We start from the raw sequence: 14,866 nt of genomic DNA, 5'->3' as shown, positions 1-14,866 counted from the left end.
ATTTGAATGTGTTTTTAATTAATATATATAATTAATGTATACTTAATAAGGGTTGTTTTTATGAGTATGATTGATTTATCTTTTAATATCATAATGTTAGAAATAGTATAACTTAGACCAGCAGTCTTTTCATGTCTGGATAGCACACGATTTGATTTTGTGAAAATATTATAGAAGTAAACATGAGTGGAGGGTGTGGGTTCGAATCCTGGTGCGACCAGAATATTAGACTCTTATTGGTACTGTTGGTTGCTGTAAATTAAGAATCAGTTATTGGGGAAAGTATATGTGTTGCTTTTACATGAAATGTGCTCATAAAGTGACATGCAGGCTTCATGTCAGCTCAGTATGTGCTAATTAGGTTCAGCTGGAAGTGAGATGATGGCACGTGCACATGCTGTTTTTGGCTATTTTGGTGTGTTTCTCTTAATCTGACAATAATAGTCATTCATTTTTGCAGTCATCCTGAATGTGGAGTAACACCTGTTTTCCAAAGAATTGGATTTATGACATTTGTATTTTTTTGTTTTTTGTGGAAGACAATGATACAACAGCTGAAATGAACTGAGGAGGTACACTTCCCACCTTTCTTCCTTGGTAAGCAATGCTTTTGTTATTGTTGCACAATTCCGAGATATTTGAGCTCAATTATTCCAGGAATAAATTGGATTTATATAGCAGAAAATAGTTAAGCATGTTCACTTACAATGGCATTATGTAATTTGTATCAAAATATATTAAGTTTATTATTAAATCAATGGAAATGTAGTTCCAGTATTTATTAATGTACAATTGCCAGTGGTGGATTCGAAGTTAAGGACACAGGAGTTCTCACTTGTTCCACACCCTCTTGTCAGAGTTGTGGTTTCCTCCTGAACAAGGCCCTCAACTTCATTGGAGGGAGCGGCTGAAACTGTGTACTCTCTCATTTAGTAATGTACAGTAATGAATAAACTAATGTAACTGTATTTATTTACATGTCAATTGGCAGGTTCCTGAACACCAGGATCTTATTGTTTTTTATCCCACTCTTGAACTATATTTTAGTAAATATGCAGTCAGAAATAAGGAAATGTAATTTTATACAGCTTCCCACTTTTGATTAGTAATGTGTAACCTCGAAGCTCAGCTTAATGATACACATCATATCCCCCCTTAAAGTTGCTTCTTGCTTTGTTCCACTTCTGAGACAGGAAATGTGCAAGCAGTTGCTGCAGTTTGTCTTTTGAGTTGATGATTTACTGATGTGTCATAAATCATACACTTTTATTGGCATAGGTCAAAATCAAAATAACACCGTAAACTCACTTCTGTATGCAGGCCGCTGACAGCCTGGCGTCCGCCTACATTTTTGAGATGTTCTCTTTTGGCCAAACACATAGTCACAATCTGTTGTAAAAGGTCAATGTCTACTCTGTGGTCTTGTGGTGTGGTGAGAGATTGTGGGTGAGCGGCGAATCTGAAGACACACACTTCCGTGACTGTGCATTCAGTGCAAGGTGTAATGATAGATTTACTCTGAGATTGACCTGTTTTGGCTTTGTTTAGCATTTGCAAGCAGGATGCAAGAAGGATATGGTGTAAGTGGTATCAAAGTATAAACCACTGGTTAGGAATGCAAGCGCATGTCTGAACATTATACTGTGAAAACATTTGCATCAGAGTATCCGCTGTGCTTTATTTTTTGGGGAGGGGCGACTTTTGCTGTTGTGCCTGAAAACAAGGGGCAGATTTTATTATACAACCCAAATAGCATTGAGCATTTTACACCCTGTCGTATCACTGTGTCTTTTTTAGCATAAAGTCTTTTATCACTAGTGGTTTGAATAAGTCTATTCTGCATATGAATTTATAGTTGGACAAGCATCAATTGGACCTTTCCCACTATAAAACAATCTGAAATTGTGCAGTCTCCTTGACGTCTGTCTGCAGTTTTGAAATCTTCATTTAAATTGTAGAGCTGGTAGAATCAGGTCTTCTTTGAATGCATCGTGTGATGTTTTGGCTGAAAACACTGAGGCCCTGTGGGATGACACGTGTCATCTGCCATCATTTCAGAGCTGCATTTACTTGACACTAAGTGATGAGGGTTGGTGTTGTCTAATAACTCCAGACCGTTGTCTGGGAGGGAGACGGGGGAAAACGCAGTCTGACACTTGCATGAGGGTAAAGGAGGAAAACTGACAGGAGTGTCTGGAGATTGTGGGTATTGCAGTTTGAGTAAAGCAGAGTGAAAAGGACATTTGATGAATCCAGATTGGTCGGCTCGCATCCAACTGTTACAGAGAGAATGACTGAATGGAGGGTAGCATGCAGCAGTCTTTGTAAATTAAAGGTATTCGCAGTTCTCGGTACCTCTTAGCATAGCTGGGAGTCTTCACTGCAGCCGTCACAGCGGCTGGTGCCTCCTTTCCTTCACTGTAGGATTGCTTTTCACCACTGGGACCAGATGTAACCTACATCTGTCAGGCTTCATTAGCTACTTCATCTCGACAGAATTGTCCATTTTGTATTCACAAATGTTTGTCTTTCTTAATTCTACAATTCAGCTCACACATTTGGAAAATGATTTACGGCTAAAGTTTCAGTCAATATTTTCTTGCAGATGAACATATTGCCACTCCGAGTTTAACTAAAATTGATCGACCCGAAAGGAAGATCTTAAAATTAGGCTAATTTCCAGAGGGAAACTCTCCATTTTATACTTCAGCGAGCATCATTCATATTTCACTGTTTGATTAGAGATTTGACTTAATTTCTTTGCATGAACAGTATCCTCCTAATATCGATTGATGTTTTCATTTCCTGACTGGTATATCTCGCCTCCCTGGTTTCTCCTTTCTGCATTTATGATTATTAGATGCAGTTTTTTTTCTGTTTAAGATGGGAACAATTATTTTTGAATCCTCAATAAAAGAGATTTCTGAGCATGGACACGGATGAATGGTGGAATGCAGTGTATGGGGAATAAGCTACCCACAGTGCGCAGTGGGACATTTTCATCTATGTTGCTTTCATCTTAATTTTATGTAAAATGGGCTTTCCCTAAATACATGATGAATAGTAATCCATATTTGATCTGCTTGCATGTTTTTAATAGACTTACACTCACAATGTTGCGAGCTTGGGGACTTATTTATTTTCTTCATGGATTTATGTGTCCTCCGAATTTATTTCTGTGGTTCGCTCCTTAAGAAAGAAAAAAAAGTTTGTGTTTTTAAAACACTGCTGAGTCCAAGTCACACCAATTAAAGATTTTTGATAAGTAGCTTACAACACATATGGGATGTCCTGCCATCTTGTGGCACCGTTGCACACATGCAGCCCTGTCTTCACACACGCACAACGCTGTCTCTCACTGTAATTCAATGATGAATGAATGAGCAAACATGCTTGCACCAGCAGATGGACAGGCTTCTGCTCACACGTATTTGCTTACAGTAATACTTAAAGCCCGGCCCTATCCAGGATTTAGACTGTTGTTTATGGATGAACTCATGTCATGCTGTGCTGTAGGAGTGTAGTTGTAATGCAGAGCTATATTTAAACTTCCCCTGGGGTGCCATTAAATCATGTAATTTCTTCGTCAGGCCTGGCTGACCTCATTTTAATTCCCAGATCAGACAGCATTAAGAAAAAAAATAACCTAAAAAAAAAAAAAAAAGTGGAATATTGAATTTGTATTAACTGTGCTATCGTACGTTGTAAATTTAAGCACAGTTTCAGACATTTCTATCGTGTTGGAATTACAAACGGAATATGCTCAAATTCTGTATATTGATGTAGGGAAGGCAGGATGAGTGTGATTAGTGGAGGCTGGTGAAAATTAATATTACTGGGACCCCAACATATGGAATCACAGGAGTGCCAAAATTAAAAGGAAATAAATGTGGATATATAAAGAAAATCAATAATACGAAAAATATACAAAGGTAATCATATTCTTTTTCTATCTTTGCTAATTCCATTTTGTCAATGTTTCTCCTGTTTTGTCTTTGTCTTTTCCATTTGCTTTTTGTCATTCCATTTACTGGATGAGTCAAGCCGTCTGGAAAAGACAAAAGCAATACAATGCAAATCAGCAAGGGCTGTAGTCGGATCTTTCTGTTGCAGGGAGACCAGTCGATACCTGATCACATGATTCCTGTTCATGTCAACAATTAATAACAAACTTGAGGCATTTTTACTTTTACACATGTGGAACACATTCCAGAAATAGCAAAGAGACAACAAGCAGTACAGAGAAATTCAGATATCTTAAAAGAGTTGCATTGAGGAAAAACAGGGCATCTATGCAGTGTACCTCTGGGTCCATGGTTTTGTTTCATTCAATTTTCTGTTGAGTATAGTTAAAATGGTTTCATCCATCCTTTATTGAGATGATTACAGACTAAGGCAGGTTACAGCATCATAGTGCAAACAAACAGATATTTATATTATCTACAATTTTAAATCACCATTAGCTCAACTGTATATTTTTGTTCCATGGGAGGAATGCAGAGTAGGAAAAACATGCAAACTCATACTGAACCTCTCGCTCTGAGGCAAGAGTTAACCGCCACAAAAAACGCCATTGAAAAAGGGCTGTTACATATAATTGAATAAAACACTTTGCCTTTTTGTCTTTTGCAATATCACGGTAGTCCATCTGCTCCTGAGCGTGATATTATTGTGTGTTGGTTTGTGTTAGCTGCCAGGAGGGATCGTTCAAAAGCCAGTCATACATTTGGGCCGCCACGAGAAATAAGTTGGATGCATTTGATGTCATGAAATGACTGCACTGCTTCTTATGCTTCGTGCCAAAAGAGAATACCAAATGTCTCTCTTACTCAGCAGCCCATGATAGGAAACTTTAATTATGTTTTTGCTGTATTATTTTGGGGAAAGAGTGAACAGACTGAAATGTCACTTTTTGTTACGCTCTAGTAGACCACCCCCAAAATTCCATAAAGCTTTATTTAGACAGCATGAGCTGTTAAAGCTACGGACTGTACATGTTGTCAATTAGTCCCTTGTGACAGTTAAAACCCTGGTCGGGTCTGTTGGCTCCAGAAAAGCAGCAGCTCCTCTAACCTTGAGTGGGTGTTTGGCTCCACAGGGGATGGGCGCGTCCCCTGTTCTTCTTCAGAAGCAAGCGAGAGACGGAGGGGGAGAAAAGACAGTCTCGGAGACGGATATTTATAGAGAGAGTGGGAGAAAGTGAGATTGTGGCTTGAAAGGTTAAAGTTAAAGGGAGCGGCAGAATGACTGAGGAGGAGAATGACAGTTGTTGAGTGAAACATTGGTGGAGATGGTGGAGAATAGAGATGAAGTAAGTCGGTGTAAAAGCCGATGACGCTGCAGACATCACCAGAGGCTGTGTCGAAAGTGGCTGTAAATCGCTGTGCCTCTGTAGGTCAGGTTAGCACTTTATTGTCTGTGTTGACCCTAATTAAGTCCTGCAGATATTGTGAATGAGTCACTGAAGGGCTGGAGGAAATATCTTTTTAGTGTACGTGTTGTATTTATACGCCCATTATTTCCCCACTGCCTCATCCACCCCACCCTCTATAACATTAATTCACAGCAATGATGCCAACAGAAGATTATTAGCACCATGAGAGATTTTGAAATATTTATATGCTGCAGAAATAATATAGGTAGCTCAGTTTATTAGCACAGTCAGCTGAAGTGCAAACGGCTCTTTCTGAACCTTTATTAATGTTGAATTTCTCATACATAAGTCAGAGCGTGAATTCAAAGTCCTAATATTCCCATCTGGGCAGAATTATGTCACTAAGCAGACAGCTAAACCAGTAAATCACTTCCTCTGAAGTAAAATTTTTCCAAATCTGTTGCTCTTTTTTTCATAGCTGACAAATGAAGAATGCATTTGTTGGAGGCACCCAGGAATCTATTGGCCCTGTGACACTGAAACTCTGCAAGGCTCCAGACTCCCAGTGAGCCTCCCCCTCAGCTGTAATTACTGTTTCCCATCTAGTGGGATTGGCCCGATCCGGCCCACTGAGACTCTGCACTAAATCTTCTTGATGTTGTCAGTTAGCTATCCAGATAGGTAGCTCGACTGGCAAAAAAAATAAAAAGGCCGGGCCTCCTGGAGGTGAGCGACGCTGCCGGGGTAATTGATGTATGGGCCACAGTGGGCAGATTTTAACGGATTGTGTCTCCTCCCACACTGGGCCATTCGAAAGTCACTGTCACAGTGGGCAAACGTGTCCGGGAGGATAGATGGGAATTTTCCGTGTACAGAGCCGGGTGGAAAAAAATGTTGTCTTCCCTGACGAGACACACAGTGGTGCTGACAGCCATTTTCCTGCTGAAAGACGAAAGAGTTTATAGAAGCCCAGCTGTCAAGGGGAGGAATAGATGAGGATATGTGGTGGGAGGTGTTAGTTACAGCTCAGATGCAAGTCATTGTTCTTCTGTGTATAGTTAGTGCACACATGAAACAAGACAATATTTCAGTCAGTCTGATTAATGATTATTATCAAAACAGTCAATACAACGTACTTTCTGTTGTGGAACCGTGTGACAGAGTTGATCCTGGGTGCGCTTTGTTGCACCGTAACCTCCCGCTCTGCCCTGCTCCGCCACATATTGTGCGGTGGAACAGTGGCTTAAGAAACAGTTTACATGCGTGCCAGACCAGCTGCAAGGTACCCGAACACACCACCAGGCATGGACATCATCTTTTTGATGGAACAACGAGCATTTACTCTGAACAAGGAACCAGTGGGCCTCAGTGCTGTTCTCTGATGAAAGTCCATTCACGTTGAGCAGAAATAATAACCGCCAACGATGTTGTAGACGTCAAGGAGAGCGCTATGCACCAGCCACCATCGTCACCAGACAAGCCTTTGGAGATGGTGCTGCATTGTGGGCAGGTCTCATCATTACAGAACTGCCCGACACTTAGCGATTGGTGCAGTGACAAGCTCATACTACCTGAATAACATTATGCATCTAGTCAATGTGCCCTTGTATGAACAAAAATAAATTGTTTCATTAAATTGGGTGAGATGAGGAAATCAACCATTGCATGACCTCCTTTCATGATGTAATATGACTGCAAGCATGAACTTTGTAAAGTTTTATCCATCTTGTATCGAGCTTTATCCAGATCAGGGAAGTTTGTAGGAGGCTGAGACGGGCTGATTTATTCTCAGTACAGTGCCACTATTGAGGCTATTTCATTGTGTGTTAATCGAAGTCTTAATTAATTTGTGACATTGAAGTGACAGTGTGCAAAACACGCAGCAAATTGAAACAATGACAAAGCATATGCAGTCAGATTCATTACGTACAGTCATTCCCAGCTGTGCGTGTGTCTGTGCCAGGCTGCACGATAAGTGGGACCAGTTGTGCTCAGAGCTGGTCTGCCATGCAATCAAAATGGAAGAGAAAAAAGAGCAAGAGAGACGGATCGCTGAAGGCTTTTTATTTCAAGCCTGCATAGTGGAGCACAGTTATTATGAGAGTATCAATCCACATTAGAGCACACTGCTGTTCCACTCATTTACAACACTTTGCCCGTCCTCAATGGGAATGTTGCTGTTACTGTATTTTAAAGTTACATTCACTGTTTTATACTCTACCAGCTTCAACTGAAGATTAATGTTAATAAGGCTTGGAAAGCCGTGCACAGCTTTCTTCACTGCAGGGCTTACGCTGGCTTGTGCGAGGCAACTCGTGGAGAGAGCTTGCCAGTTGCGCCTTTTATTTTCATAAAATGTGCAACTGCGAACTTGGAGGCACAAGCCTGTGCTTAACTAGTTATGTTTCCATTCAAACGTACATCTTCTTCGTGGTCATGGGGGTCTGGAGTGGATTTCAATATTAGTGACTGAAAGGCAGGAGACACCCTGGACAGATCTGCTGTCAGTCACAGTGCAAATACACAGTCACCCACATGAGACCCACAGAGACAGTTTACCCACATGAGGACCGGCATAGTCCACATAGAAAGACACCCAACGAGACTCAAACTCAAAATTTTCTTAAAACAGCACCTCTACCCTCACAGTACAGCAATGTTTAGGAGAAGACAGACATTTGTGTTCCCTGAGAAGAGACAGCATCGGCCGGCTAATCACATCACCTGCTTTTTCCCCGTTCACATATGCTTGTGTTATTTGATGTTTCTGGTCTGAACTGTGGACTTTGCAGTGGCGACACTTCACTTTTTTCACAGTACTGTCACTTTGCAAGAGTCCTGGGAAAGAAAACATCGATACAGGAAACTCCCAGAGCAAAGAAAGGTCCACTTTTACCCCTTGAAATGAGGATCAATAAAACAAATGGAGGCATTTAACACACTATTTTTCCAAGTGTCAAGTATGTTCTTTAAGTAAATATAGTAGTGGCTTGGATTCTTCTGTGAATGTTTAGAAGAAATTTACCAACTTCACTTTGTAGAAAAGTGCTTTGTGAACAGCTTTCTGTTTTAAAAACACGAGGAAACTTCATAAGGTTCAGTTCCCTATTGGTCACATCATTGCTGAGTGTGCGCTGCACTACAAACTCACTCTATTAGATAACACTTAAAAGAAAACTCTTGCCTTGGATTTGGTGCTAAAAGCTGAAGTGTTAAAATCTCACAGATTTGTTGAGTAATGCTTCTGTTTGTGAAGCTGAGAAAAGCATTTGAGCTGTGCTCCTTCTGCTCACGTCGTTGTGACCATGAGCATCCAAAAGACGGCTGCGTACCCTTTTACTGGTTAAACCTGTTGGAGGAATTGTGTTGAAGTACTTCTTGTTCAGAAGTGTTGGGGTGAGTGACTATAATGGTACACTTCATTTTGTGTGTTAATTTTAGACAAAGTCAACTAGATTATCTCAAGTCTTCTCTGCTCTTCCATATTAATAAAATTATTTCATTGGAAAAGGAAAAAAGCCAACTCTAAACCACTTCATGATTGAAACGATAATGTGCTGATTGTGTTTTGGCATGTGATTTTCAGTTTGGATTGTGCTGTGCCGTATCTGGATTTATTTCTGAAAAAAGTGACATTGAAAATTATCCTGTCTGGCTGCGACACGGGTGGCAACAGGCCTGTGAGTCTGAAAGGCGAGGGGTTGGCAGGGCCCTGTGTGCAGGCAGAGAGGGGGAGAAAAGTGAGGTGAGTGACTGGCGGGCATGTGTCAACCCTCTTCCTATATTAAATGCAGAGGGAGGACAAGAATGCTCGCTAATTGGGGTGAGACGTAAAAGTCGCTGTCACTCATCATCATTTTCACTAATATGTTTGGAGGCAAAAGCTAGCTGAAGCATACAAGTGAATGATTAGTCACTGGAGTCGGGGGCAGCTGAGTGAAGGATGCAATTCTACTCAAAACATCTTTTCTGGACACAGCTCTTACACTGATGAGATTGGTGCCATACTGTGCTGCTGGATAGAGCGCTGCCTGCTTTAATTATTGAACATCTGTACATTTAATTTGCCAGGCAATTTCAGAGAGCAGCCCTGTGAGACCAAGCCTTGCACTGATATTTCTTTACAACCTGTCCAACAGTGAATCACTTGCTCAATATTACTGGTGCCATGGATTGTCATAATGTTGATAATGGAGTACAGGTCCTGGCCTTCCAGTTTCTATAATTTTCCCCTGACCTTGATTTGTTCCCTTCTTTTAGGACTCCTCATGTGTGGTCCTGAGGGAAATGATGGCAAAGAGAAGGACAGTGGAGGGAAGCCTCTGGAAGTGACTGTGAAATTAACAGGAAAACGTGTTACTCCGGCATGCTGCTTAACCAGTGTGAAAAACAGATAGTGACAGCGATAACAAATCCAGTAATGGCACAATAAGTCCTCTTGCTACTGTTGTGTTTAACACACTCTTGAGCTGTTTTATAGTCCTTCCTGACCAATGTTGCAGAATAACACTGATGCTGCTACAGCGATTGTGCTAACATGAAAATGGCTGGTCTGATGATAACATGATCTACTGCTGCATAATAGTCTATTTGCAGCAGTAAAAGATTCCCCATTACACTGTGGGAATCTTTTTCAAATAGATTTGAAGCTATGTTCAAACAGACATAGTTAAGCTGAATTTGTCATATAATTATATTGATGCCGGAGTATTTTCTAATTGAGATATATTACGAGGACATGGCAGAGCCTCTTGTTTGTAATTCCTGATGTTGAATCTAACAAATCAAACAACGCTGAAAAGTTATATGGTTTAATTTGAGTGTCTTTTAACATCTAATTTTTATAACCTTCTAACTGGGACAACAGCAATTATGGTTGTGATATTAGCATGAAATGACACCCCTGAACTGCAGTCATGCAGCAGGTGGGTAATTGGCCCTGAGCTGTGCGGTGGGCTCTCTGTGGGACTGTCCTTGTCTCCTGATGGGGACACCGGCCGCTCCACTGGGCGGTCTTATCAGCTCACTGCCCTCCCAGCCACATGCAGTATTTTTATAATTAACCATGTGAGACAGGAACGGTCAGAGAGACACTGCAGTCCTGTACTGCAACACGCTGGAAGCCCATCATGCTTCGTCAGATGTACAAGGGATATGTCTCTTCTTCTTAATCTGTTTACTCTTTCTTCATCACTTGTACAGTTTGTAGGTTATTTGCATGCAGGCAATGTGTTAGTGAGAGACAGAGAGTTTTATTGCTGCAAATGAAACTGGACTCCAGAGGCCTCCACAGTGTTAATTGAGGTGTAATGTGATTTGTTTTGCTGGCCCCTTCAAGCAGACCTTCCCAGTCCATTGAATCAGATCCCCCCCGTGATTACTCTCTAATGGCCTTGGTTACGTCTGTGTGCTTTAAACAACCCACAACTGCTAAGGATAAAATAATAAGGTTAATGCTGCAGCGACACTATACAAAGTGAATAACCATTTAAACAGTTGTGGTTTTACGGCACCACTGCAGTGTGTTTAAGAGAACTGGGCCTAAACACAAAGGCTGTTTCCAAACAGATGTGAAGCCACAGGGCTGGCGCTGGAGCAGTAACATTAGCATCTGGTGAACATCAATATTTTTGTGCATCACTGCATGACAGGTAACAAATAAGCCACTCAGCATTGCAGGTGAAGCTTTGTGAACAAGGAGGCAACTAACAATCAGCATTAGTCAAGCAGGAACAGATACATTTCCCTTTAGGTCATACAGTTTAAAAGTCCTCACTTCAGTTCATTATAAGCCTGAAGCAATTGTACATCATCATTCCCAGAACATAATTATGCATCCCAGCAGTGTGAGTGGAAGAGTGTTAATTTTACAATGGCTTCAGATCAATGTATTGTTCTTCTCTTGCAGCAGCAGCAGCAGCAAAGAATCATTATGCACATGTCCTGTCAAATCTGAGGACGCAGTTATTCATGGAAAGCCAAAGACCTTGTTGTGATAAATTTACCAGGAGCTACTTCAAATCTGCAAGCTGTTTGACTTCATGTAAATAGAAAAAGCTGCTCTTCACAGTACATGTGACAATGCAGTATCAGTCAAACCTTCCAAACTAAGGTCCCCTCCTAAGCAGTGCAAACAACACCAAAGCTACTGAGAGCACAAGTCTCATGGTACCCGAGTGGTTGTCACTCCCACTTGGCAGCGAGGGTACCCCAGGTTAAAGTCTAGGTTTTTGAGCCTTTCTGTCTGGAGTTTGCATGTTCCAGGTGCTTGGGCTTTTGCTAATCTGGTTTCCTCCAAAAGTCAGTAACCATGTATTATAGATGAATTAGTGACTCTGAAATTGTTGTAAATCTGAGTGTGTTTGATCATCTGTCTCTGTGCTTGTAATGTGATGGACTGGTGTCATGTCCAGAGTGTACTGCGCCAGTTCTGCAACTTCAATTTCGCTCTATAGGGGGATTCTCATATTCCCATGTGGTGAAAACCTCTGACCCTTACAAATAAATTGCACTCTGCTTACTGTCAGAGATCAAACATGTTTGGATGAACTATGGCTTTAATCTCACAACCATTCTCCTCAACATACAGAGACACAGGTGCTGCATTTGAGTGATTTGAGCCAGATCGTTTGCTTACCATATTCAGGAGAAGCGAAATATACCATTGGGCTTTTTTTTTTTCTATTACAAAAGGAGCAGGCTGCCAGGTTCAGGTCTGTGGGGAATTTATTAATGTATTATAGGTAAGCATGTTGATGTGTGGCGCTGTATGTGCTGGAACCGATCATTCTTGAGTGACCTTTCTGCATTGGTGCCATTGCACTGCAGTTCATGAATGTTTAATGGAAAGGCTGGCTGTTTTGGGCTTGCCAGCCTGAGTTTGCTGCTTGACAGGAACATGCTAACTCAAAGGCAGAGCAGAGGTTAAAAACAGCGGGTGCAACGAACACAAGATACAAGACACTACTCCTGACAAAGAAAAACCCCATTAGACCCATACATAACAGGTGAGACACAAGTGGCCACTTTGCTGTCACATTTGCGTAATCTGATAACACATTTAATATCCAGATACTGATTATCTGATGCTGTTTAGTCCTACAGGCACAGAGCAAGCACAGGTGAGAGCTATGTAGGGCACAATAGAAGAAACTGGAACAACAGGATGTTGGTGGAGAGTTATCAGCATATACTCTAAACACATCTTAGAGGTAAAAGCTGAAATAAGACAACAACAAGGAACAGCTTGCACAAAGAAAACAAAACAAGGCAGTGACAGGAGCTCAGAAAGGTAACTGGGTTTGTGAGGGAACTGAGATGATACATGAGACTGTGGGAAAAAATGTGTAGAGAGGAACTTATTTGCCAAGCGGACGGTAATGTGTACAAAAATGACTGAATTTATATCTTTAAAAAACACACACAACCTATCATATCCCTGAAACAATCCCCCAACTGGTGTGTGCATGCCACGTTTGACAATAAAGGAACAAACGGCATCAAATCAAATCAAAGTCCTGCACTCTCTGTTTGCAAGATAAACACAATCAGCCTCTCATTTCTGTCTGACAGCATCCCACTCTTCCACCTGCATGCAGGAGACAGCACAAAGGGAATACTAGTCAAGTGTGTCATGAAGTGTGAGTGTGTCTAAGAGAGAAACAGAAAGACGAAGGCTACCTTCCACCTTCAAGAGCAGGGAAAGTTTTACTTTGGTGGAGTCTTGCGTTTTACTGCCAGGGTGGCGTGATGTGATAAAACTGTCAGCTCGAAGCTGAAATCTGAGGGAGAGAGGGAGAGAGCAGGTAGATGAGTCATTTGTCTCTGTGTGTGTGTGTGTGTGTGTGTGTGTGTGTGTGTGTGTGTGTGTGTGTGTGTGTGTGTGTGTGTGTGTGTGTGTGTGTGTGTGTGTGTGTGTGTGTGTGTGCGTGTGCGTGTGTGTGTGCGCATTTATATATGAGGGTGCAATTTAGTAAAGAGGAGTGGTGGCGATGGGCGTCTGTCCCCCCACACATCCGCCTTTTGCTGGGGAGGATAAAATCGATGTTCCTCCCTGTGAGTTAAGTTACTTCACTGTCAGACCTGACAACACAACACATCAAGGAGCCTAAATGTGTCTGCATAAAACAGAGCTGTAAACTCATGAATGAAGAACGAAAGTCACACTGAACTTGTGTTACGCGAAGTAGCACATTTTGGTTGAGGTTGGACTTCCTGAAGAATCTCATGATAAAACATATGGTTGACAGCTGTTGAGATTTATAGGCAGTAAAGCCCCGTTTCCACTGCACAAAAAGTGCGGGAATGGACCGGTATAGTCCTTTACGGTTCGGGTTTCCACCGCTAGAATTTGGGATTTTCCGGAAACACTTTTCCGCGACCCTTCTGTCGGGGTACCCAGGGACTATGGAACGGCTCTGAGTTTGGGGAGCTTTGCACTGTTTGTTTTGTGTTTTTTTTGTCTTTGCTGCGCAACTTTTGTGGCCATGCTCCACTTTGGCCTCACTCCCGTGCGCGTTCCATAATGTAACATAACGATCCCGAAAAGATTTAATAAACCTTTCCCAAAGTAGTTTAGGTTACATTTCAGTAGTTCTGAGCCATCTGGGTATCTTTATTTGCTTTTAATTTGTAATTTGTGACGTGGAGATGCAGGATCTGCTGCGCAGTCGGCAGTGCACAGGCCGTGCGATCACAAATTTTGGGCTGTGCATGCTCGAACGCAGTGGGGCTGCAGCGGACCCTGTGCAAAGGGGTGGGTGACGATTTTGACGTCACAGCACACTGTGCAACCGTACATTGCGGAGAGCATGTTAAGGCCTTAAGTTCCGCACATCATGCCCGTGCGTCAAGCATAAAACAGCCTTAAGGCTTCGTTCCGTCCCTGCACTTTTTGTGCAGTGGAAACACGCCATAACAGTCATAGTCGGGAGGGAGCTAGTTCAAAGCTTTTACTTTAAAAGTGGAAGTCAAGTGGGTAGGTTTTCTTCAAATGCCTGCAGATGACATACGTGCCATAGCATCCAATCCAACTTGGGTTTGCAGAGCGTTGGAGTCGGTTCCAGCTGGCTGTAGGTGAAGGCAGGATACACATGAATCAGGTTGCCAGTGCTTCACATGGGGAAACGCAGAGAGACCGTCACACACTCACATTCACACCGAGCTGGCATGTTTGAATGACAAATCAACTTCAAATTCTTACATGCCTGTAATAATTTTCTATTTATTTGTCCCTCGTGCTGATTTCGTCACAAATCGCATGCTAAATATGCAGTATGCAGTATTTATGGATATAATACAACTAAATGAGCGTGAGATTAAAAGACGTGGATGCAACCTCTCTTGTTTTTTAATCACTGACCTTCTTTACTGATATTGCGTATATTTCTCATCATAACTGAGCAACTTCATATTTTTAACTTATTAGATACTTCAGTATTTAGAATGTTTATATTTTAGTTCATTTGTGGGGTTTTTTGACTGATAGCCGGG

Source organism: Blennius ocellaris (genome assembly GCF_963422515.1).
Source record: "Blennius ocellaris genome assembly, chromosome: 13".
Classification (NCBI taxonomy): domain Eukaryota; kingdom Metazoa; phylum Chordata; class Actinopteri; order Blenniiformes; family Blenniidae; genus Blennius; species Blennius ocellaris.
The sequence above is the reverse complement of the archived record's forward strand: the minus strand, read 5'-3'. Positions refer to the sequence as shown.